At 40.1% G+C, this 26,862-nt stretch overlaps 1 pseudogene; it reads right to left on the bottom strand.

The window, feature by feature from the left end:
• LOC148295649 (senescence-specific cysteine protease SAG39-like) lies at positions 1-26,509 on the bottom strand (annotated as a pseudogene).
• Between the last annotated feature and the right edge of the window lie 353 nt (positions 26,510-26,862).

The raw sequence follows: 26,862 nt of genomic DNA, 5'->3' as shown, positions 1-26,862 counted from the left end.
TTAGGCACAAACAGAACTTGTAAAGACACCACTAGAATAGAATTGGAAGTTAGAACCACTAGCATTGATGGCAATAAAAACGAGCTTATTAGCAATAACCTTGAAAGGGGCTTGTTCACTGTTTGCAGGCACGTCTTCGTAGCCAGTTATCTTGGTCACAATACTCGCTTCCTCTTGGGGTTACATGTACCATTAGCACTGTTGTAGGGTTAGTTAGCTTCCATACAATGCTAATGATTTTGTTGGATGAACTGAAAGCCACTACCTATTAAACCACCCTTATAGCCTTGGTCTTCTCCACTTACGTCACAATGAACAAGTTGTTGCTCAAACAAAGAGACCAGCTTACCAGTTGTAAACTGAGTAATTCCTTTTTGATACTATTGCTGAAAATAAACCTAGCAATATTGCCCGTGATTTGCTAAAACAACACGACTTCACAAAAAAAAAAAATCAATATTCAGGTTGGGCTTAACGGGTTGGGTTGAAAACGAATGAACCCGTTAGTCACCCGTTAAGTTAACGGGTTGTGTCAGTGTTATTCGCGAATACTTGTTAACCTGTTAAGAACATGGGTAATTTTGTAAATTTAAATATCTCTTCTTTCTTTTTCTTTTTTCTCCCTTTTTCTTCTTTTCCTTCTCCCCCGACTCTTCCATGTTTGATTTTGGACTACATCATCAATCATAGTTATCTTATGTTTCTATTTGAAAGATGCATGTTACGGAGGCGTACGAGACACGAGTTGTAGATGAGGAGAAGAAGATGCTTATGGTTTCTCTTCCACGTGACGATGAACTGAAGTTGAAGGTGTCTTTTTCAAAACGAAAATGGGGAGCAAGCTGGTGGGAACAATTCTCCATCTTGTTATGTAGAGGAATTAAAGAACGAAGGCATGATTACTTTAGTTGGTTGAGAATCACCCAAGTTCTCTCCATCATAGTTATTTTGGGCTTGAGACACCTTATTTGTACAGTTTGTTTGCATCATCATTGGAAGATTCTATATAGGTCATATTTTCCTCCAATAACTCAAAACACTTCGTCTTCTCCTTAATGTCGTTATAGCCAATGAGGTCGAACCTAGTGGTGTTTCCCTCTTTTCGGCTGAGGTGACCGACGAAAGGAACTTTTGGCCGTTCTTCTTTTGAGTGCGGGGAGTGCCACCACCAAGCCACAAATTTGGACTTGAATGGAATGTGAGTAGATGGATATGTCGCGCTTCTAACTTCTGATCAAACAATTGATTGGCCAAGCAAGGAACCTTTTCTTGGCCTAGGTTCTTTCACTTCCTCGGGCTCGAGAATGATTAGGCTTTGTAAGGGTGTTTTTGTAATTTTTAGGTTTTTAAGTGAAAAACATGCGATTGAATTAAATGTGCATTTAAACGTAAAGACAAGAATTAAAGTGAGATAAAATAGATCAAAGTGATAAATAAAGCAAGAACGAAATAAAAGCGATAAGAACGATAAAAACGATAAACTAAATTAAACTTGAAATTAAACTTAATTAAAATGCGATAATAATGAAAAGTAAAGCAATTGAAATAAACTTGAATTTAAAAGACAAGAATTTAAACTTACACTATGAAAAGGAAGAACTCGCTACACCAGGTGCTTGAAAAATAAAATCCTAAGTCTAAGAACAGAAAAGTGCGAGACGAAAAATAGGATTGTCTATCTGATGTTGTATGTCTTCTGCCTTCGTTTGGTGAAGTTTATATAGGGCGTCCGTTGGCCCATGGGCTGGCCATTGAATGGCCAAATGTCAACTCTATTAAAATTTCTTTCCTTTCGAGGCCCCCCTAAATCCGTGGGATTGCATTGATTGAGATATTCTGACATGCTTGATTCTTTCTTACTTTGGAACATTCTGAATTATTACCAACCCCCTTGATTTCTTTCTTTGTGAGGCCTCCGTCACGTGCGCATAATCCTCCAGAAATCCTGGGCTTGAATTGGTGGCTTGGGATTCGACCTCCAAGCTCTCTTAAATTGCCACCCATTTTTATTACATATAAAATATAATAAAACTCTCATGTCCCAATTGCCCAAAATCCTTCAATCCAGCCCCATAAAAAACCCCCGGTCGCATATTCGTATTTACTCACTTGTGTGTGTGTGTGTGTGTGTGTGTGTGTGTATAACATGACAAGGAGGTTTCAGCCTAAATAAACTCAAGCCCAGCATCATATTTGCAAGAAACCCAAAGACTCTAGCCCAAAAATCCGGTCGCATCAACCATTCAAAAACCCGGTTGCGATTTTCCAAACCCTCCAGCAGTTCCAGCCATAACAGAGTATAGCCCGGTCGCATCTTTAGCTCCCAGCCCGGCCGCATTCTCCATCCACGCTCGGACTCAGCCCGGCCGCATCCTCTAGCCAAGCTTGAATGCAGCCCGGCTGCATATTCGTTTCCCATTCGATCCAGCAGATCCGGCCGTGAAGCTCTAGCAAATCCTGCCGTATTCTCCAGCCGCCAAAACCTAGCCGCCACATCCTTGGGCACCGGCCACAAAGATCCAGCCGCAACACTACTTCCAGCTCCATCCGGCCACAACAACCTTGGGCACCGGCCGCTATTTTTCTCAAGCCTGGAGTCAATTCTGGCACGTATAAACTCCAAGAGCCCAGCTACCCTTGTTTTCGAAAGGTGCCCGGGTCGGGTGAATTTTCACCACCCCCAAACATTGCCCCCTCGACTTGTTTAGCTCGGAATTGGTGTAGAGGTAAGCAAATTGAAACTCGGGATCTTTCAATTTCTGAAGTTCGAGACTTTTTGCTTGCCTTGCAAGTATTCACCTACTTCCTCAATGCCTTTCCCAACTCCACCCAATACATCCTAGGCCCATTTTTCTCCGCCTATCTGGTGGAGGTGGTGAAAGTGTGGGAGATGCAACCGAGAAATGGCCCAGCTTACTTCTCAAACTTTACATGGGCGATCGAAATAAAAGCGATAAGAACAATAAGAACAATAAACTAAAATAAACTTGAAATTAAACTTAATAAAAGTGCGATTACAATGAAAAGTAAAGCAATGGAAATAAACTTGAATTTAAAAGACAAGATAATGTAAATTGCACAAGAATTTAAACTTACACTAGGAAAAGGAAGAACTCACTACACTTGGTGCTTGAAAAGTAAAATCCCAAGTCTAGGAAAAGAAAAGTGCGAGACGAAAGATAGGTTTGTCTATCTGATGTTGTGTGTCTTCTGCCTTCGTTTGGTGATGTTTATATAGGGCGCTCGTTGGCCCATGGATTGGCCATTGAATGGCCAAATGTCAACTCTTTTAAAATTATTTCCTTTCGAGGCCCCCCTAATTTCGTGGGATTGCATTGATGGAGATATTTTGACATGTTTGATTTTTTCTTGCTTTGGAACATTCTGAATTATTATCAACCTCCTTGAGATTTCTCTCCTTGTGAAGTCTCCGTCACGTGCATATTGTTGTGAATTAGAATGACTAACTCACTGCCCTTTTAAGATCTTGTTGTTGATGGACTTTGGACAAAGAACTCAATGATGGATGAGTCATACACACACACACAGAAATTAACCAAGCACAAATGACACAAGTGTTTATAGAGGTTCAGCAAATTGCCTACATCCTCTTTGGTGATCACCTTGAGAAATTTCACTAATGAAGATAGGTTACAACTTTGGTTTACAAAGGAAACCCCCTTAGAACACTACCCTCACAATCTGTTTCTCTCACACCCTTGCTCAACACCTTGATACACTTAGAGAACTCTCTTGCTCTCCCCTTAGTTTTTCTGAACACACAACTAAAACTTCAGCTCTAACTCAACTTGGAATACCAGCTTCTTCCACTTACAATTATTCAACTTGTTTTCTCCTCTTGTGTTATCTTACTTCACCCCATTTCCTACACAAGCCAATAGACAAGAGATAAGATATCAGCTTGTCCTCCACGTTCTTCCCTTTAGTCACCACTTAGACTAAATGTCAGATCAAGTAGGTAAATAGAATCCAACTCAGCCACCTCCCACTTACACCAGAAAATGGAGAGTGATATCTTTGAAATAAGATAACCAATTAGCCATGAGTGCTCTCCCAACTATCCAGCAGGTAGTCAACGTTCATTTAACTCAGAAGTGACCCACTAAGCCTCTGAAATCTTGTGGAAAGCGATAGCCATTGAAAACACTGTTGAAAACGCGTAAGAAATCGTCACAGCACGACTGGGACGACCGGTCGCCAGGAACTGGCGACCGGTCGCTTTTGGTTTTTCCTCCATACCTTGAATCTGCTTCTAAACGACCGGTCGCAAATGCTAAGCGACCGGTCGCTAGCTTCCTGCGACCGGTCGCAAAGAACTGGCGACCGGTCGCTCGTTGATGTTGCTCCAGACTTCGAATCTGCTTCAAAACGACCGGTCGCAAATGCCTAGCGACCGGTCGCTTTTAGGCAGATTCAAAATCTTCCTTTCAGCGCCAAAACCAACCTTGTATCCTTAGGTGAGCCATTTTCCCAACAATCTCCACCATGGCGAGCCTAATACTCCTTGTGGACATCATTGCCTTCTAGGACATCTGTAATGTCTTGAGAATCGTCCTAATAACTCTCAAGAACTCCACCTCAATCTTTAGCATGTAACAAGATTGAGCAAGCTCAAACAATGCTTGAACTTAGCTGTTGTGACTGGCTTTGTTAGGCAATCTGAAGCGTTCTCATTTGTATGAACCTTCATTATTGTGATGTCTCCATCATTCACCCAATCCCTTATCCGATGGTATCTCACATCAATGTGTTTGGACCTCCCATGGAACACTTGATTCTTCACTAAGCAAATAGCACTTTGACTGTCACTTAGAATCACCACCAAGTCTTGAGCTATCCCGAATTCCTTTGCCAATCTCTTCAGCCATACCGCTTCTTTTGAAGCTTCCGTTAAAGCCATATACTCCGCTTCCGTAGTAGACAAGGCACTAACCGATTGTAACACTGCTCTCCAACTAATCGGTCCTCCACCACAAGTGAAGACATATCCTGTGGTGGATCTCCTCTTGTCTAGATCTCCTGCATAATCAGAATCTACATACCCCGACACACATGCCTTTCCTTGTTGTCTTTCAAACAATATCCCAAGCCTTTTGGTGCCCTTCAAGTACCTGAGAATCCATTTTGCTGCTGTCCAATGTTGCCTTCCAGGATTCGCCATATACCTTGACACCACACTAACGGCTTGGGCTAAGTCGGGGCGTGTGCACACCATTGCATACATGAGACACCCTACCAAGCTTGCATATGGAACTTTACTCATTTCCTCCTTCTCCACATTCGTAGAAGGACATTCTTTTGCACTTAACTTAAAATGCTCCGCCAAAGGAGTAGACACCGGTTTGCAATCCATCATATTAAACCTTTCAAGTACCTTGGAAATATACTTGCTTTGTGACAGCCACAACTTGCCTTCCTTTCTGTCTCTCCTTATCTCCATTCCTAGGATCTTTTGTGCAGCACCAAGATCCTTCATGTCAAACTCCCTTCCAAGTAATGTCTTCAAATTCTGGATTTTTGACATGTCCTTACATGCAATTAGCATGTCATCAACATAAAGAAGCAAAAGGATGAAGTTACCATCCTTGAATGCATGAGAGTACACACAACAATCAGATTCACATCTTCTATACCCAATCTTCATCATGTAAGAATCGAAGCACTTGTTCCACTGCCTTGGAGATTGCTTCAGTCCATACAAAGACTTCTTCAACCTGCAAACCAGATTTTTCTTCCCTGCTTCAATGAACCCTTGAGGTTGGCTCATGTAGATGTCTTCCTCCAATTCACCATGAAGGAAAGCAGTCTTCACATCCATTTGCTCCACCTCCATGTCCTCTTGTGCTACTATGGAGAGTAGTAGTCGTATAGAAGTATGTTTCACCACCGGAGAGAAGATTTCATCATAATCAACTCCCTCCTTTTGCAAGAATCCTTTTGCCACCAACCGAGCTTTGAATAAGGTGGCACCCTTCTCATGCATTTCTTCTTTCTTCCTAAACACCCATTTGCAGCCAATAACCTTGCGACCTTTGGGTTTAGGAACTAACTCCCAAACTGAGTTTTGGTGTAGAGATTCCATCTCTTGCATCATAGCTTCCATCCAACTTTCCCGTTCCTTGTTCTCAACAGCTTCTTGGAACGTGGTTGGTTCTTCTTCACTAGCATTTAGGGCATAGTGAACTGCATCCATCTCCCATCCAAACCTTTGAGGTGGTTTGATGGTTCTCTTGGGCCTGGACCGAGCTATAGATGATGGCTCCACCTGTTCTTGAGCCTCTTCTTCTTCTTGAGTGTGTTGTTGATGCTGCCCAGCTTCTTCCTCTTCAATGTCGGACTCCACCTCCTCCTGAACGTCTTCAGTTGGCTGTTTCTGAGTAGTCTTTCTTGACACCTTCTTGAGTGGAACTTCAAAGGTTGTTTCTTTCTCAACAACATCCTCCTTTGCCTCTGAATTCTTGACTTTGTTCATAGGTATGGTCTTCTCATCAAACACAACATTTCTGCTGAGTATCTTCTTGTGGTTCACTGGATCCCACAGCTTGTAGCCCTTCACACCACTCTCAAATCCAATGAAAATACATTCAAGAGACTTTGGCTTCAACTTGGATCTTTCATCACTAGGAATAAGTGCATATGCACTGCACCCAAACACCTTAAGATTCGAATAATCGATTGACCTTTTAGACCATACCTCCTCTGCACACTTGAACTCAAGATTTCTTGAAGGCGATCGGTTAACCAAATAGGCAGCGTGGTTAACCGTTTCTGCCCAAAAAGATTCGGGCAACCCTGCATGAATTCTCATACATCTCTCACGCTCCATGAGAGTTCGGTTCATCCTCTCCGCAGCTCCATTTTGTTGGGGTGTCTTCTTCACGGTAAAGTGCCTTTTAATGCCTTCACTTTTGCAAAACTCAAGGAACTTGCTGTCCTTATATTCACCACCATTGTCACTCTTTAGGATCTTGATCTTTCTTCCGGTTAGGTTCTCTACTTCCGCCTTCCACTCTTTGAATTTGGTGAAGACCTCAGATTTCTCCTTCATGAAGTAGACCCAAACCTTCCTGGAAAAATCATCCAAGAAAGTCACAAAATAGCGAGCTCCACCCTTCGATTTAACCGGTGATGGCCCCCATACATCCGTGTGAATATAATCTAGCACACCCGTGCTTTCTTCCTCTTTGTTTCGCTGCTTGAAAGCTATTTTTGATTGCTTTCCCATGGTACAAAATCTGCAGAACTCAAGCTTGCAACTTTGAACACCTTTCAACAATTTTCTGTTGTGTAGTTCCTGCATGCCCCTCTCACTCATGTGCCCTAGCCTCAAATGCCAAAGCTGAGTTTCATCTTCCGAGTCCTTGCTTGTAGATACAGCTGCTCCACCTATGATTGTTGTACCACACAACCTATATAGACAATTAGGTTGAATCTCACCCTTCATAATCACAAGTGAACCTTTTGAGACTATGAGTTTCCCTCCATTTGCTTTGAATGAATAACCATTCTTATCAAGAGTTCCAAGGGAAATGAGATTCTTACGCAACTTTGGAATGTGCCTTACCATTCCAAGCGTCCTAACAGCCCCATCATGCATCTTTACCTTGATTGTACCGGTTCCTTTGACTCTACACATTGAGCCATCCCCCATCATCACTTCACTGCTATCTTCTTTCTCATACGTGTCAAACCACTCCTTGTTTGAGCACATATGATATGAGCATCCGGAATCCAAAATCCAATCGGAAGAGGAACACCTTGAAGAATTAGCCAATGCATTTGTTTTAACATTGCTATTAACACACAAAAGCTCACCATCACTTTCCGTGACATCCTCCGCTGTGTTTGCTGCATTCTTCCCTTTGTTCTTCTTCTCCTTCCATATGGGGCAATTCTTTTTCCAATGCTCCTTTGACCCACACTCGAAACAACCATCTTTCGCCTTGGATTTGGACCTTCCTCTATTGCCTTTCTTGCCTTCACGCCTCTTTGAACGACCTCTCTCTCCGGTCTTTGCAACTAGACCTTCACCTTGAGAGTTTTCTCCCGAACGTTGAGTCATCCTATGGTGTGTCATGATGTCTTGCACCACAGGCTCAAAATCAAGAGTAACCTTTCCGAACATAAGAGTGGTTCGGAAGTGTTTATAGGACGAAGGTAAGGATGTCAACAACATGAGAGCCTTATCCTCCGGACTATAATTCACATCCATTCTCTGCAAGTCAGCAACACATCTATTGAAACTACTTAGATGTTCCATTAGATTTCCTCCCTCCTCCATCTTAAGATTCAGGAGTTCTTCCTTGAGGAAGAGTTTGTTGGACAACGATTTCCCTGCAAACATCTCTTCGAGCTTCTCCCATGTTTGCTTCGCTGTATCCTTTATCACGTTGATGAGCACCTCATCGGAGAGATAGTTTTCGATAGCTCCTCTGGCTAACTCGTCAAGAACTCCCCACTCATCATCCGTCATGCTTGCTGGCTTCTTCTCCTTGCCAACCAACACTACATGGAGCTGTTGTTGTGTAAGAGCTGACTTCATCCTTCGTTGCCAAAGAGTGAAGTTCTCCTTCCCTGTGAAAGGCTTTAACTCCACCTTCATACTTGCTGCCTGTGGTGGCTTCATATGCTGTGAACTGCTACCACTCTCAGCTTCCATGTCACTTGCCATCTTCAACACACTAGCACTCCAAGAGAAGAACTAGCTCCAGCTGCCAAACACAGCTCTGATACCACTTGTTGTGAATTAGAATGACTAACTCACTGCCCTTTTAAGATCTTGTTGTTGATGGACTTTGGACAAAGAACTCAATGATGGATGAGTCATACACACACACACAGAAATTAACCAAGCACAAATGACACAAGTGTTTATAGAGGTTCAGCAAATTGCCTACATCCTCTTTGGTGATCACCTTGAGAAATTTCACTAATGAAGATAGGTTACAACTTTGGTTTACAAAGGAAACCCCCTTAGAACACTACCCTCACAATCTGTTTCTCTCACACCCTTGCTCAACACCTTGATACACTTAGAGAACTCTCTTGCTCTCCCCTTAGTTTTTCTGAACACACAACTAAAACTTCAGCTCTAACTCAACTTGGAATACCAGCTTCTTCCACTTACAATTATTCAACTTGTTTTCTCCTCTTGTGTTATCTTACTTCACCCCATTTCCTACACAAGCCAATAGACAAGAGATAAGATATCAGCTTGTCCTCCACGTTCTTCCCTTTAGTCACCACTTAGACTAAATGTCAGATCAAGTAGGTAAATAGAATCCAACTCAGCCACCTCCCACTTACACCAGAAAATGGAGAGTGATATCTTTGAAATAAGATAACCAATTAGCCATGAGTGCTCTCCCAACTATCCAGCAGGTAGTCAACGTTCATTTAACTCAGAAGTGACCCACTAAGCCTCTGAAATCTTGTGGAAAGCGATAGCCATTGAAAACACTGTTGAAAACGCGTAAGAAATCGTCACAGCACGACTGGGACGACCGGTCGCCAGGAACTGGCGACCGGTCGCTTTTGGTTTTTCCTCCATACCTTGAATCTGCTTCTAAACGACCGGTCGCAAATGCTAAGCGACCGGTCGCTAGCTTCCTGCGACCGGTCGCAAAGAACTGGCGACCGGTCGCTCGTTGATGTTGCTCCAGACTTCGAATCTGCTTCAAAACGACCGGTCGCAAATGCCTAGCGACCGGTCGCTTTTAGGCAGATTCAAAATCTTCCTTTCAGCGCCAAAACCAACCTTGTATCCTTAGGTGAGCCATTTTCCCAACACATATAACCCTCCGAAAATCCTGGGCTCGAATTGGTGTCTTGGGCTTGGACCTTCGATCTTTTGGAATGACATGAAGATGCCTTTCGAATTCCTGGAACTCTAAAATTGGTTTGCCGAGGAACCTCATTTAATCTTTATATTCATTCATTAATATATATATATATATATATATATATATATATATATAATGGGAAGCTGCAAAAACCTACCCCAGCCGCAACCAAAACAGACCCTTGCGCATGCAGCCCTCCAAATATCCGGTCGTGAAAAGCTGGGCATCAGCCGCAAAAAATCCAGCCACATCTTCCAATGTAGCTCGGCCTCCTTCTCTAGCCAAAGCCCGACCGCAATCCCCATCCACACTTCAAAAAAAAACCCGGCCGTAACACTCCAGCTCTCGGCTGTGTCATCCTGTAGCACCTGGTAACTCCAAACCCAAAAACCCGGCCGCATATTCGTCTATTCGAGAAATCCGGCTGCACATCCTTTGGGCACCTCTGGCCACCAAGCTTCAACGTTCTAGCCCTCAATCCCCTGCCGCATATTCTTGGGCTCCGGCCACAAAGGCCTGGCCACAACTCAACAATTCAATACCCGACTGCCTATTCTCAAAATCTCAAGCCATTCCAGCCACAATAGAGTGTAGCCCGGCTGCTCGTGTTTCCCAAAAGTGCTCGGGTTGGGTGAATTCCCCCTTGACTTTCTTAGCTCGGATTCATTGTAGAGGTAAGCAAATCGAAACCCGAGACCACTCAATTTCTGAAATTTGAGACTCTTTGCTTGCCTTGCACGTTATTTAAATTTTGAATCGGGTTGGAATTTAGGAAGACACCAATTAAATTGGAGGGACTTTGGAATTTCCTATCCGTTAAAAACCCTAGGTATTACAAATACCCAAGTGCTCTCTTTCATTTCCACATAAAACACTTCCACCATCGCCATAGGTTTTTAGAAGGTTTTCTCTCAAAGCCCATATCCTCTTTACCCTCACATTCATCATTTCACACATCGAATCCACCTGAATCGACGTCAAACTTGAGATTTGCAAATTTCTAGGTACGTTGCACTAATTCTTGGTTGATTTTGGTATGATTTAGACTTGAAACCTTGAGTGTGTGAATAGTGCCTTGATGTTCTTCGTGTTCTTGATTCGAATCTTACTTTCATGTATGTAGGATGGAATCCATTCCAAATGATAGTGTCCAATTTTTTGAAGATATGAAAGTGGCGATGGACAAGGATTTGGGCAAGAAAGTATTTGCCTACTTCCTCAATGCCTTTCCCAACTCCGCCCAATATATTCTCGGCCCATTTTTCTCCACCTATCCGGAGGAGGTGGCGAAAGTGTGGGTGACGCAGCTGAGAAATGGCCCAACTTACTTCTCAGACTTTACATGGGCAACTGTTTGGGAGAGCTCCAAGCCATTCAAAGGTTGGCCAACGGGAACCCCCATCAAAATAGATCCTGCCACAACTAAAGAAGCATCATTTGCTGCCGAGAAATCCGACCACTCAAGCTTGGTGGAAGGTAAATTTGATTGGCATCATTGGTTCAAAATTTTAGAACCAAAATTGAAGGATCATTGGAAGAAGATCATAATATATGATACCTTGCTCCTATGTGCGGGAAGCCCCTTTCCTTGCGATCGATCTCTTGTCATCGCGGCGCTATGCTTTTTGTCCTCATCCACCAATTGCATGAGGCTCCGCTTCGGGATGATGACACCCAATTTGCTAGACTTGGCCGCTATCGCCGGTCTTCACCCTCATGGAGATGATTTCTCAGCCGCCAACCTTCCGGATGCCAAAGTGGGCTTAGATTTCCACAAGTCGAACAAAACTTCCGAGAGTTGGGTATCCTACACTGAGCATGTGGCTTTTATTGTAATGTGGTTGTGCAAGTTCTTGGCGTGCCCAAGATCAGGCAGGATTACTAAAGAATTTCAAGGCCTAGCAGAAGTACTTGTGGATGGCCATCAAGTGGCCATGGGCCCTATCTTTCTTGCCTATCTTTATAGAGGGCTCCGCGAGGTAATTGCTAAACCCATGGATTATCATGCCTCTAGCCCTATTTTCCAGAATTGAGTCCCACCAACATTTGCCCCAATGATAAAGCACTCATGGGCCCGCAATGACAAGTGAAAATAAAGATAATTGGTTCGCAGCAATGAATTTGGAATCTTGTGACTTTACCTCAAGGCTGCAAACCAATTGGTTGCAAGTGGGTGTATAAAACAAAATTGAATTCAAAAGGGCAGATAGACAGATATAAGGCAAGGTTGGTTGCTAAGGGATTCACACAGGAGGAAGGGATAGATTTTAATGAGACTTTCTCACCAGTCTCAACCAAGGATTCATTAAGAGTAATCATGGCTCTTGTAGCACATTTTGATCTTCATTTACACCAAATGGACGTCAAAACAGCTTTCCTAAATGGGTATTTAGAAGAAGACATTTACATGGCACAGCCTAAGGGTTTTGTTCAAGAAGGAGGAAAAGAATTCGTCTGCAAGCTATGTAAATCGATCTATGGCTTAAAGCAAGCCTCTAGACAGTGGTATCTGAAGTTTAACAAGGTAGTTAAGGATTTTTTTTTCATTGAGAATGCCTTGGATGATTGTATCTATATGAAAATGAGTGGGAGACATTTCATTACACTAGTTCTTTATGTAGATGACATCTTGTTAGCCTGCACAAATCAGACCATGTTACATGACTGCAAGAATTTCCTATCTAAGAATTTCGAAATGACTAATCTAGGTGAGGCATCATATGTTTTGGGAATAGACATAGGTAGAGATTGAAAGAATGGAGTTCTAGGACTGTCTCAAAAGTCTTACATAGAAAAGGTGCTCAAGAGGTTTAATATGCAGAACTGTACTGGAAGTGACATTCCTATAGCAAAAGGAGACAAGCTGAGCACTGAGCAAGCACCCAAGACTGAACAAGAAAGGCTAGAGATGGTTGATAAACCATATGCTTCTCTCGTAGGAAGTTTGATGTATGCACAAGTCTGTACCAGAACTGACTTAGCTTTTGCAGTAAGCATGCTAGGAAGATTTCAGTCAAATCTTGGACATGCACACTGGATTGCAAGGAAAAGGGTGTTGAGATACTTGCAAAGAACTAAAGATTACAAATTAGTCTTTAAAAGAAGTGACACACTTGAATTACAAGGTTATGCAGATGCAAATTTTGCAGGTTGTCAAGACACCTTGAAATCTACATTAGGTTATGTGTTCATGTTTGGAGAAGGTGTAGTGTCATGGAGAAGTGTGAAACAACCATTGACAGTAGGTTCAACCATGTTTGCAGAATTCCTAGCTTGTTATGAGGCTACCTCTCAAGCTATATGGTTAAGAAATTTTATTCTCAGCCTAAATGTGGTTGAATCTATCCATAGACCTATTCAAATATGGAATGACAATAGTGCTGCAGTTTTATTTGCAAAAGGTAACAAAAGGACAAAAGGTTCGAGGCTGTTGGATGTTAAATTCATAATAGTAAAGGAAAAGATTGCTCAAGGGTATACCAACATAAGCCACATTGGCACAGACAAGATGATTGCAGATCCACTTACAAAAGGGGTTCCAAATGCAGTTTTTCATAGGCATATTCATAGCATGGGACTGAAGAATAATTTGGATGCTTAAATCAGTGGTAGCATTGTTAAGATTAAGCATTTTTGGTTTTGTTATTGTTTTAAGTTCACAGTTTAGTTTTGGTTTCAATGGAAGATGATCTTGTTTTGAGGTTGATCAGTTCATAATTGTATATCATTTTGTACCTCTCGAGCTTATGATTTGGTTATGTTATTGAGTTAAACTTGTGCTTTTAATCCCTTTTCTGTTTATCATTCAGTTCATTGGGCCTTAGGTAGCAATGGTGGCTTTGGATAGGAAAATATGCAAAATGGTGCAAAAACGAGCAAACTGAGTTAGCAATTTGTTTCGGCCTTAACTTCATCCTCCCAACTTTTATTGGCCCAATTAATATGTGGTTGGAAAGAAGAGATTCTGAACTACAAGATGAACTGCTCAAACATATCAATTGATGAAGCCAAGCCCAATCCGTGGGCCCATTAAAATGCACACCATGAGTCAATTCCAGTCTATTTTCGGCAGTCAACTTGCAAGGCTCAAAATGTACACTTGTACTGCTCATATGGAAATACATTCTTCATACAAGTTGTTCCAATGGGTGTCTATTATGACATATCCAAATTTGAACCCCATTGGATACATATTGAAACCTCAGGCCTTCCTACACCAAGCCTGGTTCAGAAGAATCATTTTGTCCAGCAACCAAAAGAAAACCCACATGGGTTGGCAGCAAAAGGCAGCCACAATTGAACACCTTTGAAAACCCATGTGAATAAAGCTTGAGGTGCAGCAAAAGAAGTATGGGATGGAATTGATTCCAACCACACTAACATAGACAAGATGAAGTGTGAGTTATGGATTGTATTAAAAGAGGAATGGTGGTGTTGGAATTCATCATGGTGTTCCTCCCTCTTTACTTGTTTTTATTTTATTTTAGTAATTTTAAGTTTCGGTTTCTTTTTATAAATTATTATTTTTTTTTAAAAAAGATTTTTCATTTAAGCTAACTTTTGGTAACCCAGTGAGCACCTCCGTCACTACAGTGTCTAGGAGTTCTTTAGGCGACACCTTCGGTGTCTAAGAAGTTAGGGTTTTAAGCAGGACCACTGTGACCCCTCCAACCTTCCTGAAACCCCTGGCTGTGTTTTCTGAGGCCCTTAACTGGTCATCCATGAGTTGCTTGTATATTTGTGTGTTTTCTTCTTTGAATTCTGTTTATTTCCGTAATTGTTTTTGACCTTTGGTTTGTGTTACATTCTTTGTTTTTCTGTGCTGAATCCAACCATATAAAGAACGTGAAATTTGGACAAATGGTTGGAAAGTTATAGGCCAAACTCTGAACAGAGGTTGAAACTGAAAAACAGAGAAACGAATCTGTTCAAATGTTGATAAAAGGGTGATAGAAAGTGTTGTTTGTGTTTTTCTTTGGTTTCTTGTTTTGTTTCTTCTCTTTTACTTTTTTTTACTCATTTTCAGTTTCCAATTTGTTTTGTGCATGTGTGGTGTGTTAACTAAGTGCCCTTTACATACTCAAATTAAAACTTGTAGGGTGCACAATCAGAAACTTGACTTGAATGCTTATTTCATTTCATAACATTTGATTATAAACATAAGTTTGAAAATGCATACATAAATTTCCGAATCACATGTTTCTTTTCTCATTCTGAGCCACCTGAGCCATCTGCTAATTGCCTCTATTTGCTCTTGCTTGAAGAACCTGCAATAGCTCTACATGGTCTTCATTTCTCTTTTGCAGCATTTCTACATGCTGGTTGGCACAGTAGAGCCGCTTCTGCAAGTCTGCCACCTGAGCTTTCAAGGCAGCCACTTCCTTGCTCAGCGTTGCACACTCCTGCGTCCTCGCCAGTAATCGCATGCCCAAATTGGTAGCCGAGACCACATGGAGCACAGTTAAATTGTGGGACTCCTCCACCGCAGCCTTGTAAAACCTCTGTGCCACATGCAGATGATCTATCGGTGTGAGCTTGCTGACAGTCATGCCTCCCAGCAGCACTGCTCTGTTTGGTATTGCCTCAGCAAAGTTTGAGGCCGTGCCATGATGATATGTGGAGTTTGGGAAGACAGGGTTTGGAGGAGCCCTTATCTGGGCATTCGGTGGTGCAAGGGACAACTCAAGATTGAGGTCATCAATGAGCGTAGATGAGGATGCCATTGTTTTGTTTCTAGATTTTTTTGATGGTTTTCCTTGAGTTTGCAGGAAGAAATGCAGGGTATCATCAACTTACCGAGGCGTGATTTAAATAGACATCTGCTTATGAGGGATTTACGGTCCAGTTGTTTGCCCTTTTTTCTCGATCCCTTCGCTTCACGAGCAATTTGCCGTTCACGTCCATTACAGGGGAGCATTTCTACTTTCACTTTACTTTCTTTTCCTCCCTATTTTCTGGTGCATTGTGTTTAGCATGTCCTTTCCAGTTGTTTTTTCTTTATGTGTCTTTTGTTCTGTTTAAGTTTGGGAACGCTGCTTTCTTTGTCTTTTTCTTTTGCAACTTGACTCTTTTATTTCCCAAAAAAAAAAAAAACAAGGGAAAGGCGAAACAAACAGGCACACCAATAATACATTAGAAATCACTTTTTCACAATGCTCGGTGTCTCGACCATAGGAGCCTTTAGTTTGGCCCTCTGGATGTCCTCTTCTGGGCTTCCACGCACAGCCTCTTGGGGCTCATCACTCGAGCTCCCAAAGATCGCACTCTTAGCTTGAGCGTAACTTCTCTCGCGATCTGCTTGCTTGCATTTGCCCGGTCGGTCTAGGTCCTCCAGCTGCTTACGCATGTCTCGAGAGTACAACTCTACCATCTTTGATAGGTTTTTATTCTCGTCCCGCAATACTTCTAGCTGGTGTCGATTCACCTCCACTATCCTTGCCCTCTCTCTTTTCAAACTTTTTATAGCACTCTGACACTCTTCAACCATACTTCGCTTCGCCGCCAGCTGACTTTTCAGCACCTCTACCTCATGGGACTTCGCAAGTAGGCGATGACCCAAACTTGCGAGACATGCTGTACTCTGCACGCTCAGTGCCAGGGCATCACTCGTGACTCGGTTGTCATCCCTTGTCCCCGACACACGTGTATCTTTGGGAGTCACTAAATTTCTACCAACTCCAATGGCAACATCGTTGTCCAGGAGTATTGAGTCAGTTACTATCACAGGCCCCCGTGCGGAGACAAAGTAGGGCTCCCATTTTGGTGCCGCTACTTTGCCCCATGTCTGAGTCGGTGGAGCTAGGTTGAGATCCAACGAAAATGGGTAGGAAGAGGCCATTTGATTTCTCACTTTCTTTTCTTCTTTCTTTTCTCTTTTGTGTGTTTCTGAGTTTGTTTGTTTTCCCCCCTCTTTCTCTTTCTCTTTTATAGACTTAGTTTCTGCTTAACCCTAGCCACTGCGCTTCTGAGTTCTGCGCGGCCCTTACGGCTTATCTCTATTTGTCGCCGCACCCGTTCCCCAACCCCCCCCTTAATTGCATTTTCACCTTTCACCACCTTCAAAGTGAAAAAGACATCCCGCTTCACCCAAGAGGCCAATAATTCTGGCTTGGGAATGTGTGAGGGGCCTCTGCATGTGACATGTCCCTCGCTTTGTTGCTCGTGACTCACAGGAGCCGAGACATCAGGGCCCACTTTTTTCTTTTTTTCAGAATTCTCGCTGTTTGTGCTTCTGAAAGCGTTTCTTTGTTTTAATTTCCTAAGCGTTTGTGCTTCCGATGTAGTTATGACGGCGCTTGTTTATCTAAACGGACGCTGATTATTAAAATATGACGTCGCTATGTATATTAGAACCGACGTTGTACTTATATAATTTGTTTAAATATGATTTTTTCACGCTTTTTTTAACTCTCAGTTTTCAATTAGGGTTGCAGAATGATTCCTCACAAGAAATTGTCTTTCTGAAAGCAAATGGGTTTGCAGAATGATTCCTCACAAGACCAAGCATGGGTTTGCTACATCCTCCTGTGTAGCAAGGGTGGAACCAGCTTTAGAACCTGCATGGGTTTGCAGACGCACAACCCACAACAGGATCTAAGGCTGGTTCCCCCCTGCTACACAGGAGGATTGAAGTTGATCACTGTGGAAAAGGGGACTACAATGTAACCAGGAATCGAGGAGTGAGCTTTTCACACTTTGTTGATTTTGATTTTATGAAATTATTAGATATTCATATGTGGCTGTGCAGGAGCTTGAGAACAAGAGGAAGGAGAGGGCCCAGCTTGCATATGAGAGGAAGAAACAGTTGAACAAGCTGAGGGTGAAGGCAGAAAAGAAACCACGATGTATTTGCCAAATTTGTGTACATATATTGTGTAAATATTGATCAATATTTAACACGAAGAGATTTGCCTTTTAAGATGAAAATGTTGTTGAGGATTGAGAATTAAATTTTGTTTTGTGTTAAGAAAGATATTACCAAAATAAAAGAAAAATTAATTAATTTTAAAAAGCTATAAAAATAAGACGGCGGTTTACAGAGAAGGCAGACGTATAAATTGAAAAAATACGACGGTAATTTGAACTTAGGACGTGGTAAATAAACACGACAGTAGTGTTGTAGGTACCGTCGTAGTATGCTCCAAAATAATAGGTCGATAAATTAATCTCTCGCGTCATGGTATATTATTTAACACGTCGTTTTTTGTAATATACCGACGTGTATTAATTACATATACACGTTTAGGTTGTGGAAAATGGTTTGTACGTCATTTTCTGTGTAAAAATGGCCATGGTTTTAACTTTAAACGACGTTTGTTTAAAAATTACGTCGTTTATTATAATTTAAAACGTCGTTAATTTATTAACGCCGACGTGGTTTGTGGGTTTTATTAATAATATTTTATTCTATTTAATTCAAAATATTTATAATAAATTGAAAATAAATCCAAAAAATGCAACATCAACTCCTATGAAGTCATTGAGATATTTTCTTCCCCCTTAAGCTTTAAAAAATTAAGTTTGAGTTATACAAATTTAAAATTAAAACCAAAAAGAGAAATGTTTTCATGAGTCACAACATCACTTATACTTTCATGGTTTAGGGTTTATATAAATTTAGAAAAGGGATTAGGGTTTAGGGTTTTATGGACGAGATATTTTAGGACATAAAACCCTAATCCCTTTGGAGAAATTATTTTAAAAATATATATATATATATATAATTGTGGTTTTATTTATTAGGGTTTAGGGTTTAGGTTATATTTGTCTATTAGGGTTTAACGACGGTAGTTTGGTTTTGCGTCGTAAGGATATTTACAACGACGTCATTTTTAAAATAAGCGTCATGTTTAGGTTGAACTTTTAACGACGATTGTGTTTTTGTTTCCGTCGATGTTTTTTAAAAAGCGCGCTTTCTAAAAATTTCACCTCGACCTAAAATTTTCAGATTTCGCTCTAACTCTTATACAAGTTGCCAAAATTTCTGTGTCCTAAAACATTTCGCTCCGCTCTCTCACTTCAACTCTAATTCAAAGTTGGTCTCTCCGTCGAATCCAAGTTGGCCAAGTTTACAACTCCGTCGAATCCAAGTTGGCCATAAGCTGTGAGCTCTGCCTACCTGTAAGTGCAAACCCTAATCTCATGCTTGTAAATTCATTGAATGATATTCAGTTCTGTGGTAAAGGGTTTTGTGATGTTTTAATGTTGTCGACGGTATGAGTTAATGGATTTAATGTTTATTGTTTTCATGAATCGGGTTTAGGGTTTAATGTTGTCGGATCTTTTAATACTCTCTGTTATTATGAATCGGGAATGGATTTAATGTTTTCATGCTTAGTATATGTTGGTTTCGTGCTTAGTATTAATGTATATGTTGTGTTCTGAATATATTCTGGGTTCTTGAAAATAAACTGGGATTTCGAAATCTTTTTTATGCATACGACGACGCTTGTTTTAACAAACCGTCGTCTATAAAAATATACCACGACGCTTGTTTTAACTACCGTCGTGGTTCAAGTTCGCTGGCGTCTGTTTCTTGCTAGCATTAGACGACGTTTTTTTAAAACCCGTCGTCTATATATGTGTAAAACGTCTGTTGTTGTTAAAAAACCGTCGTCTGTTTACTATATTATTTGCTATTAAAACCTTATATAATCTGCTATAGTGATAGTCATTGCTTGTCTTTTCACCTTATATATGTTGTGTTCTGAATATATTTTGGGTTCTTGAAAATAAACTGGGATTTCGATATCTTTTTATGCATACGACGATGGTTTTTTTAACAAACCGTCGTTTGTAAATATATACCACGACGCAGTTTTTAACTACCGTCGTGGTTCAAGTTCGCTGGCGTCGTTTCTTGCTAGCATTAGACGACGTTTCTTTTCAAACCCGTCGTCTATATATGTGTAATACGTCTGTTGTTGTTTAAAAACCGTCGTCTGTTTACTCTATTATTTGCTATTAAAACCTTATATAATCTGCTATAAGTGATAGTCATTGCTTGTCTTTTCACCTTATTATAGATAATAGGATATAGTGTCGGAGATGGATAAGTCATGGATGCACTCGGATAGAAGATCGAAGGCATATGAGTTAGGGGTGGAAGCATTTTTGCAATTTTCTGTAGAAAATCTTCTAACTACAACGCATATCCGTTGTCCATGTGTTAAATGTGCGAAATTGAAATTGTTTGGGGTTGGAATTATAAGGGATCACTTATACTTTAATGGAGTTGACCAAAGCTATAAGAATTGGACATTTCATGGAGAACCTTGGGAACCAATTGCAACTAGTAATGCTAGTAGAAATGTTGAAGAAGATGATGACCATAGTAGGTACAGTTTTGTGTCTGAAGAAATAGAGATGGATGATAATGATTTTGGTGATTTTGGATCCGATCCTTATGAGTTTGCTAATGTGATTGGGGATGGAGATCAACCATTGTACCCTGGTTGTAGAAAGTACACCAAGTTATCGGCATTAGTGAAGTTGTATAATTTGAAGGCAAAACATGGGATGAGTGATGTATGTTTTACAGAATTATTGATACTTCAGGGCGAGTTGCTTCCAGAAGGAAATACAATACCGGCCTCTTTGTATGAGGCAAAAAAGACTTTGTGTGCATTGGGGCTGAGTTATGAGAAAATCCACGCATGCCCCAATGATTGCATCTTGTATAGGAAGGAGTATGAAGATTCAACTAATTGTCCTACTTGTGGTATCTCAAGGTGGAAGGAAACCAAAGATGGATTCTTGAAAGAGGGTGTGGCAGCGAAGGTGTTGTGGTATTTTCCTCCAATTCCAAGGTTTAAAAGGATGTTTCAATCACATGAGACAGCTAAGAATTTGACTTGGCATGCTGCTAGAAAATCAATTGACGGTCAGATGTCTCATCCGGCGGATTCCCCGTCTTGGAAACTTGTTGATGATAAATGGCCCGAGTTTGGTAATGAGCCGAGAAACTTGAGATTGGCTCTTTCATCTGATGGATTCAATCCCCACAGTTCTCTAAGTAGCAGATATAGTTGCTGGCCAGTTATCTTAGTTACATATAATCTCCCACCATGGCTGTGCATGAAACGAAAGTTCATGATGTTGACTTTATTGATTTCCGGTCCTAAACAACCCGGAAATGATATAGACGTCTACTTGGAGCCTTTGATTGATGATTTAAAATCTTTGTGTGATGGGATTAGAGGAGTGTATGATGCACACATAGGAGAATATTTTACACTCAGAGCTGCATTACTGTGGACCATTAATGATTTTCCCGCCTATGGAAACTTATCTGGTTGTGTTGTTAAAGGATATAAAGCTTGTCCAATATGCGGCGATGATACACCTAGTCATAGGTTGAAAAATGGCCACAAAATTTGTTACATTGGGCATAGAAAATGGTTACCAATTAATCATCCATATAGAAGGTAACGTGCAGCTTTTAATGGGAAACCTGAATATGGCACGCCTTTGGAGCCATTAAGGGGAGAAGAAGTGCTGCATATGGTTGAAGATATTAATTACATATGGGGATCGAAAAAAGGGGGAGGTGGAGGTGAAAATGATGGTGACAGAATTTGTTGGAAGAAGAAGTCAAAATTCTTTGATCTTGAGTATTGGAAATACCTTCCAGTGAGGCATGTCCTCGATGTTATGCACATTGAGAAGAATGTTTGTGATAGTATCATTGGTACATTGCTGGAGATCCCTGGAAAAAATAAAGATGGGATTGCTGCTCGGTTAGATTTATTGAACATGGGGGTCAAAACTGATTTGCAACCCGAGTATGGAGAAAGAAGTACTCGTTTGCCTCCAGGGCCTTGGAATTTGTCAAGAGCAGAGAAGAGAGCGGTTTGCAATTCTTTCTATGGTATGAAGGTCCCTGAAGGTTATTCTTCAAATATAAAAAATCTTGTATCTTTACAAGATTCAAGACTTCTTGGCCTTAAATCACATGATTGTCATACCTTAATGCAACAATTGCTCCCTGTGGCAATTCGTTCTGTTTTGGAGAAGCCTGCAAGGTATGCAATAACTCGTTTGTGCTTCTTCTTCAATGCTATATGTGCAAAGATGGTTGATGTTTCCAAGCTAGATAAGTTGGAAGAAGATGTAGTAGTTACTTTGTGTTTGCTTGAAAAATACTTTCCACCTTCATTCTTCGATATCATGGTTCATCTAGTAGTACATCTTGTTAGAGAAGTTCGTCTATGTGGGCCAGTTTATTTTAGATGGATGTATCCATTCGAAAGATATATGAAAGTTCTAAAGGGGTATGTTCAGAACCGTACTCATCTCGAAGGTTGCATTGCGGAGCGTTATATAGCTGAAGAAGCTGTAGAATATTGCACTGAACATTTATCTGATATTAGTACAATTGGAGTGCCATCAAGTCAGAAGATAGGAGTTTCAAAGCCATTATCAGGTTGCACAGTGAGCTTAGTTGATCGGGACCTGTTGAACCAAGCACATCTATATGTCTTGGAGAATACGGAGGAAGTTCTACCTTATATCGAGTATGAGTTTTATTCCTTAAGTTTCCATTTTAAATTATTCCTTATGTTTATCTTATATGTTTGGGACCGTAATGCTTGAATTTTTCGTGTCATGTAGGGAACATATGATCCACATCAAGGCCGCTTATCCAAAATTTAGAAAGAGAACAAAGTGGCTGCAAGATAAGCACAATAGCACTTTCATTCAATGGCTACACTTCAAGGTATATGTTATTCAATAACATATTGGACTTTTAATTTTCTTCTTTCTATGTTAGATTGAATTAAGATATGATTAATTTGCAGGTTCAAAGTGAACTTGATGAGGGAGGCAATCATGGGGTATCAGAAAATTTAAGGTGGCTAGCAGCTGGTCCAAACATGGCAGTGCCATTATATAGGAGCTATCTTATTAAAGGTGTTAAATTTAACATCAAGGCACAAGATGATGTGCGGACAGTTCAAAATAGTGGAGTTTATTTACTTGCACATACCATGCAAGTTGCTAGTGCCAAGGATAAAAACCCAATTCTCTCAAATATGGGTTTTTATGGTGTCATTCAAGAAATTTGGGACCTTGACTACCAAAAGTTTACAATCCCAGTCTTTAGGTGCGATTGGATAGATAGTACTTCCGGCCTTGTAGTCGACGAACTTGGATTTACCCTTGTAGATTTGAGTAAAATTGGACATAGGAATGACCAATTTGTTTTGGCTTCTCAAGTCAAACAAGTATTTTTTGTTGACGACCCGATGCATCATGGTTGGTCGGTAGTGTTATCAGCGCCTAATAGAGAATATAATGATGATGTTATTGGTGATGATGTCTTAGGTGATGTGAGAATTGAGTGTGAGCCATTTACTAGAGGGATGCCAAATGTTGACACATTTGATGAACTAGTGGGTGAGTTTGGGAGTCAAAATATTCGAGATGGGTGTGAAGATATATGGATTGAATGATGCTCTTGTAATTTATGAAATTATTTATGCCCTAAACAGCACTACTGTATGACATTAATTTTGCAATAAATTGTAATGTGTTTTCTTCACTTTCATTATGCAGGTTTTGGACACAAAACAATCAGTACATAAAATACTGGTTCAGTATTATAAAACGACGGTCCTTATAAAACTGTGAAAAACAGACGTCTGTTGCCATAAAATTGTCAATCAAAAACGACATTTTGGAGCATTCAACGACGGCATTGAATTAACCGACGTCTAAAAGCGAACTAAAAGTGAAAAAAGACAACGTTATTGTGAAACAGTTATTAACGATATCACGTCGGAGAAGGATAAAGAGCCGACATGTAATTACAAATAACATGACTTCAGTACAATAATACCGACGTCTAAAAGGACAGATATCGAACCTGAACGTTACAAAAGACGACGTCTTGGATGGATTAGACGACTATTATTTTACTAAAGACGACGTATAAATAGAGAAACACGGCTGTCTTTTACATGATCACGACGTTTTATATCACATACTACGTCGTTTATAGAAATAAATATGTCGTAAGTCATGAGCCTAACATATTTTCCACGTCGGTTATGTAAATATATAAGACGTAGTAAATATTAATAACGTCGTATTTTATTTATTTAAAGACGTAGTATATACATACACACGACTGCGTTTGTATAAAATAGGTCGTCTATTCTTCTAAATGAAAATTTTTTGGTTCATTTTTCAGTATACAGACGTCGGTTGTTTTTGTAAATGACGTTGTTTATTATAACAACGACGGTGATTTACCTTAACCGCTATTTCCACGTCAATATTAATGGAAAAAGTGAAGTAACAATACTATTTCACGACGGTTATATAAATATATTCGACGTCGTATGATTTAATAACGTCATATTTTATTTATTTAAAGACGTAGTGTTTTCTTTTACACGACGAATGTTGTATAAAATAAGTCGTCTATTCTTCTCCATGACAATTTTTTGGTTCATTTTTCAGTGTACACACGTCGGTTTTTTTTTGTAAATGACGTTATTTGTTATAACAACGACGGTGATTTACCCTAACCGCTATTTCCACGTCAATATTAATGTAAAAAACGAAGTGGCATTACTATTGCACGACGGTTATATAAATACATTGGACGTCGTATGATTTAATAATGTCATATTTTATTTATTTAAAGACGTATTGTATTCTTTTACACGACGGAGGTTGTATAAAATAGGTCGTCTATTCTTCTCCAGGACAATTTTTTGGTTCATTTTTCAGTATACAGACGTCGGTTGTTTGGTTGTTAATGACGTTGTTTGTTATAACAACGACGGTGATTTCGCGTCGTGGTTTTACTTTGCAAAAGACGTCGATCGATTTTACGACGGTTTGAAAACCAAATTCACGACGGTGAATTCCCGTCGTCTTTTGCCTTTTTTGTAGTAGTGTGGGTAATTCCTTCTGTAGCTGCCACTGCTGAAAAAGCCCAACAACATCCTACAATTTTGGTTCCAACGAATAGAAGTTTGAAAGAATAACAAATATAATTTGATAAAGTCTCAAAAGAGAATATATATATATATATATATATATATATATATATACAGTTATTCTCTTATCTGGATGTCCGCACGTTATTATCGTGCGGATCCTATTGTAAACAGGCAAGAAAACAAAGAGGGGTAGTACAAAATACACGGCGTTCGCACGGAAAAAAATATATACAGTCCCCTTCTATTGAGGGATCCCTCAAATAATTTTACTTGAGGGACACCCTTTAGGGTCCCCTACGAATTTTTTTCAACAATCCAAACAATCTATTTTTCAAGTCTACATTCATAAATCATCCTTGAAAAAAATTAGACAAATCAAAAACTGTTTTGATATCCAATTGTGTCCTATAAAATCAATGAACACAGTGCTTCAAGAAAGTACTAAAATTTTAGTCATTCAATTGAGTGGTCATATGATATCGGATTCAAGTGATTTTTTGTAGAGATGATCTTTGAATGAGTATCTACAAAATAGATCGCTTCTCGTATCGACGAATTAGAAGAGATGTCAACCGGCAACCGTATCTGGAAACAACGATTAGTGGATATTGGTACTGTCACTGCACAACAAGCAAAGAATTGGGGATTCAATGGTGGAATGTTAAGAGGTTGTGTGACATGAAGACATTGATAGCAATGTTTGTTGACATGGACAAAGTCAACGAAAACCTCTGAAATTATTTCAATATTGGACCTTGGACATATAATAGTTCCAAATAGAATCTCTTTAGAAAGAAGATCTTTTGTCTCATGGTAGCCTGCTCCGGTTTGGATTAGTGAAATACAATATGGAGTGAGCCCTACAAGAGTGTCCCTCAAATAAGTTATTTGAGGGATCCCTCAACCGAAGCTCCCTATATATATATATATTGTTTCTCTTAACTATTAAATATTAACTAAACGCTTAATTACCACATTGGCCTTGGTCCTTGATTGGGGTAACAACTCCTTGCTTTCTCCAGTCCACTGTAGCTGGCACTTCAGCCATAACATTTTCGTATTTGAAAGAAGTCATCTTTGTCAAGCATTCATGCCCCTTGGATTTATTTCTTGTTGCTTTGAACTCTTAATTCGTAAGATCTGCAAATCGATTGACGCTTAACACTTGTATGATTTGTTTGCGTCGTTATTGGAAGATTCTATAAATGCAACATTTTCCTTAAATATCTTGAAACACTTTAAATTCTTGTTAATGTCATTGTATACTCGGCCATTACGAGCTAGCCATTGCTTGTATCTCCCATGCATAGATGCATCTTGCAGACTACAAGAAGTGGCTTCACAAGACCAAGCCCCAACATGAGGATGAAGCCCAAACAAATACCTAACTTGCACAGCTGGTTATTAATCAACTCTTAAACTATGAGGTAGTGGTTTGTTTGTTTTGTTCTACCATAACAAAACGGTAGTTTAGTCTATATTGTTGTTAATTTTATGTTCAATGGAATTGAATTTAATATGTTCAATGGAATTGAATTTAATCTATATTGTTGTTAATTCTATATTGTTTGTCAGACCAGAGACGCACGCAAGCTGTTCGATGAAATGCGCAAACGACTTGGGCGCTGTGCTGCTGGCTGCTACGCGCTTCTTCTTTTTTAAAAAAGCCTGGCCAAAATGACTGCTATGCATTGCGCGCAGCTCGCTTATTTTTTTTTTTTAACAAAGCTTGGCCAAAACGACGTCGTTTTGGACCAGGCTTTTTAAAACGCATTGCTCTTTTTTATTTATTTTTAACATGGCCAAAATGACGTCGTTTTGGACTAGGAATTTTAAAAATTTATATACATAAGGCTTATTTATGTACATGCCCCATGTGCTTTCAAACTTGTCTCAGATTACCACATGTGTTTGCAAAAGTTCTCAAAATACCCCCCAACCTTTGAAAAACGGTCTCACGTTACCCGTTCCGTCAGTATTATTGACGTTCTGTTACGTGCTTTGGGCCCCACTTCGTTTTAATCTTTAACCTCTGCGAATAAGGA

Source organism: Prunus avium, chromosome 3 (genome assembly GCF_965620075.1).
Source record: "Prunus avium chromosome 3, drPruAviu1.hap1.1, whole genome shotgun sequence".
Taxonomy (NCBI): Eukaryota; Viridiplantae; Streptophyta; class Magnoliopsida; order Rosales; family Rosaceae; genus Prunus; species Prunus avium.
The sequence above is the reverse complement of the archived record's forward strand: the minus strand, read 5'-3'. Positions and strand labels throughout refer to the sequence as shown.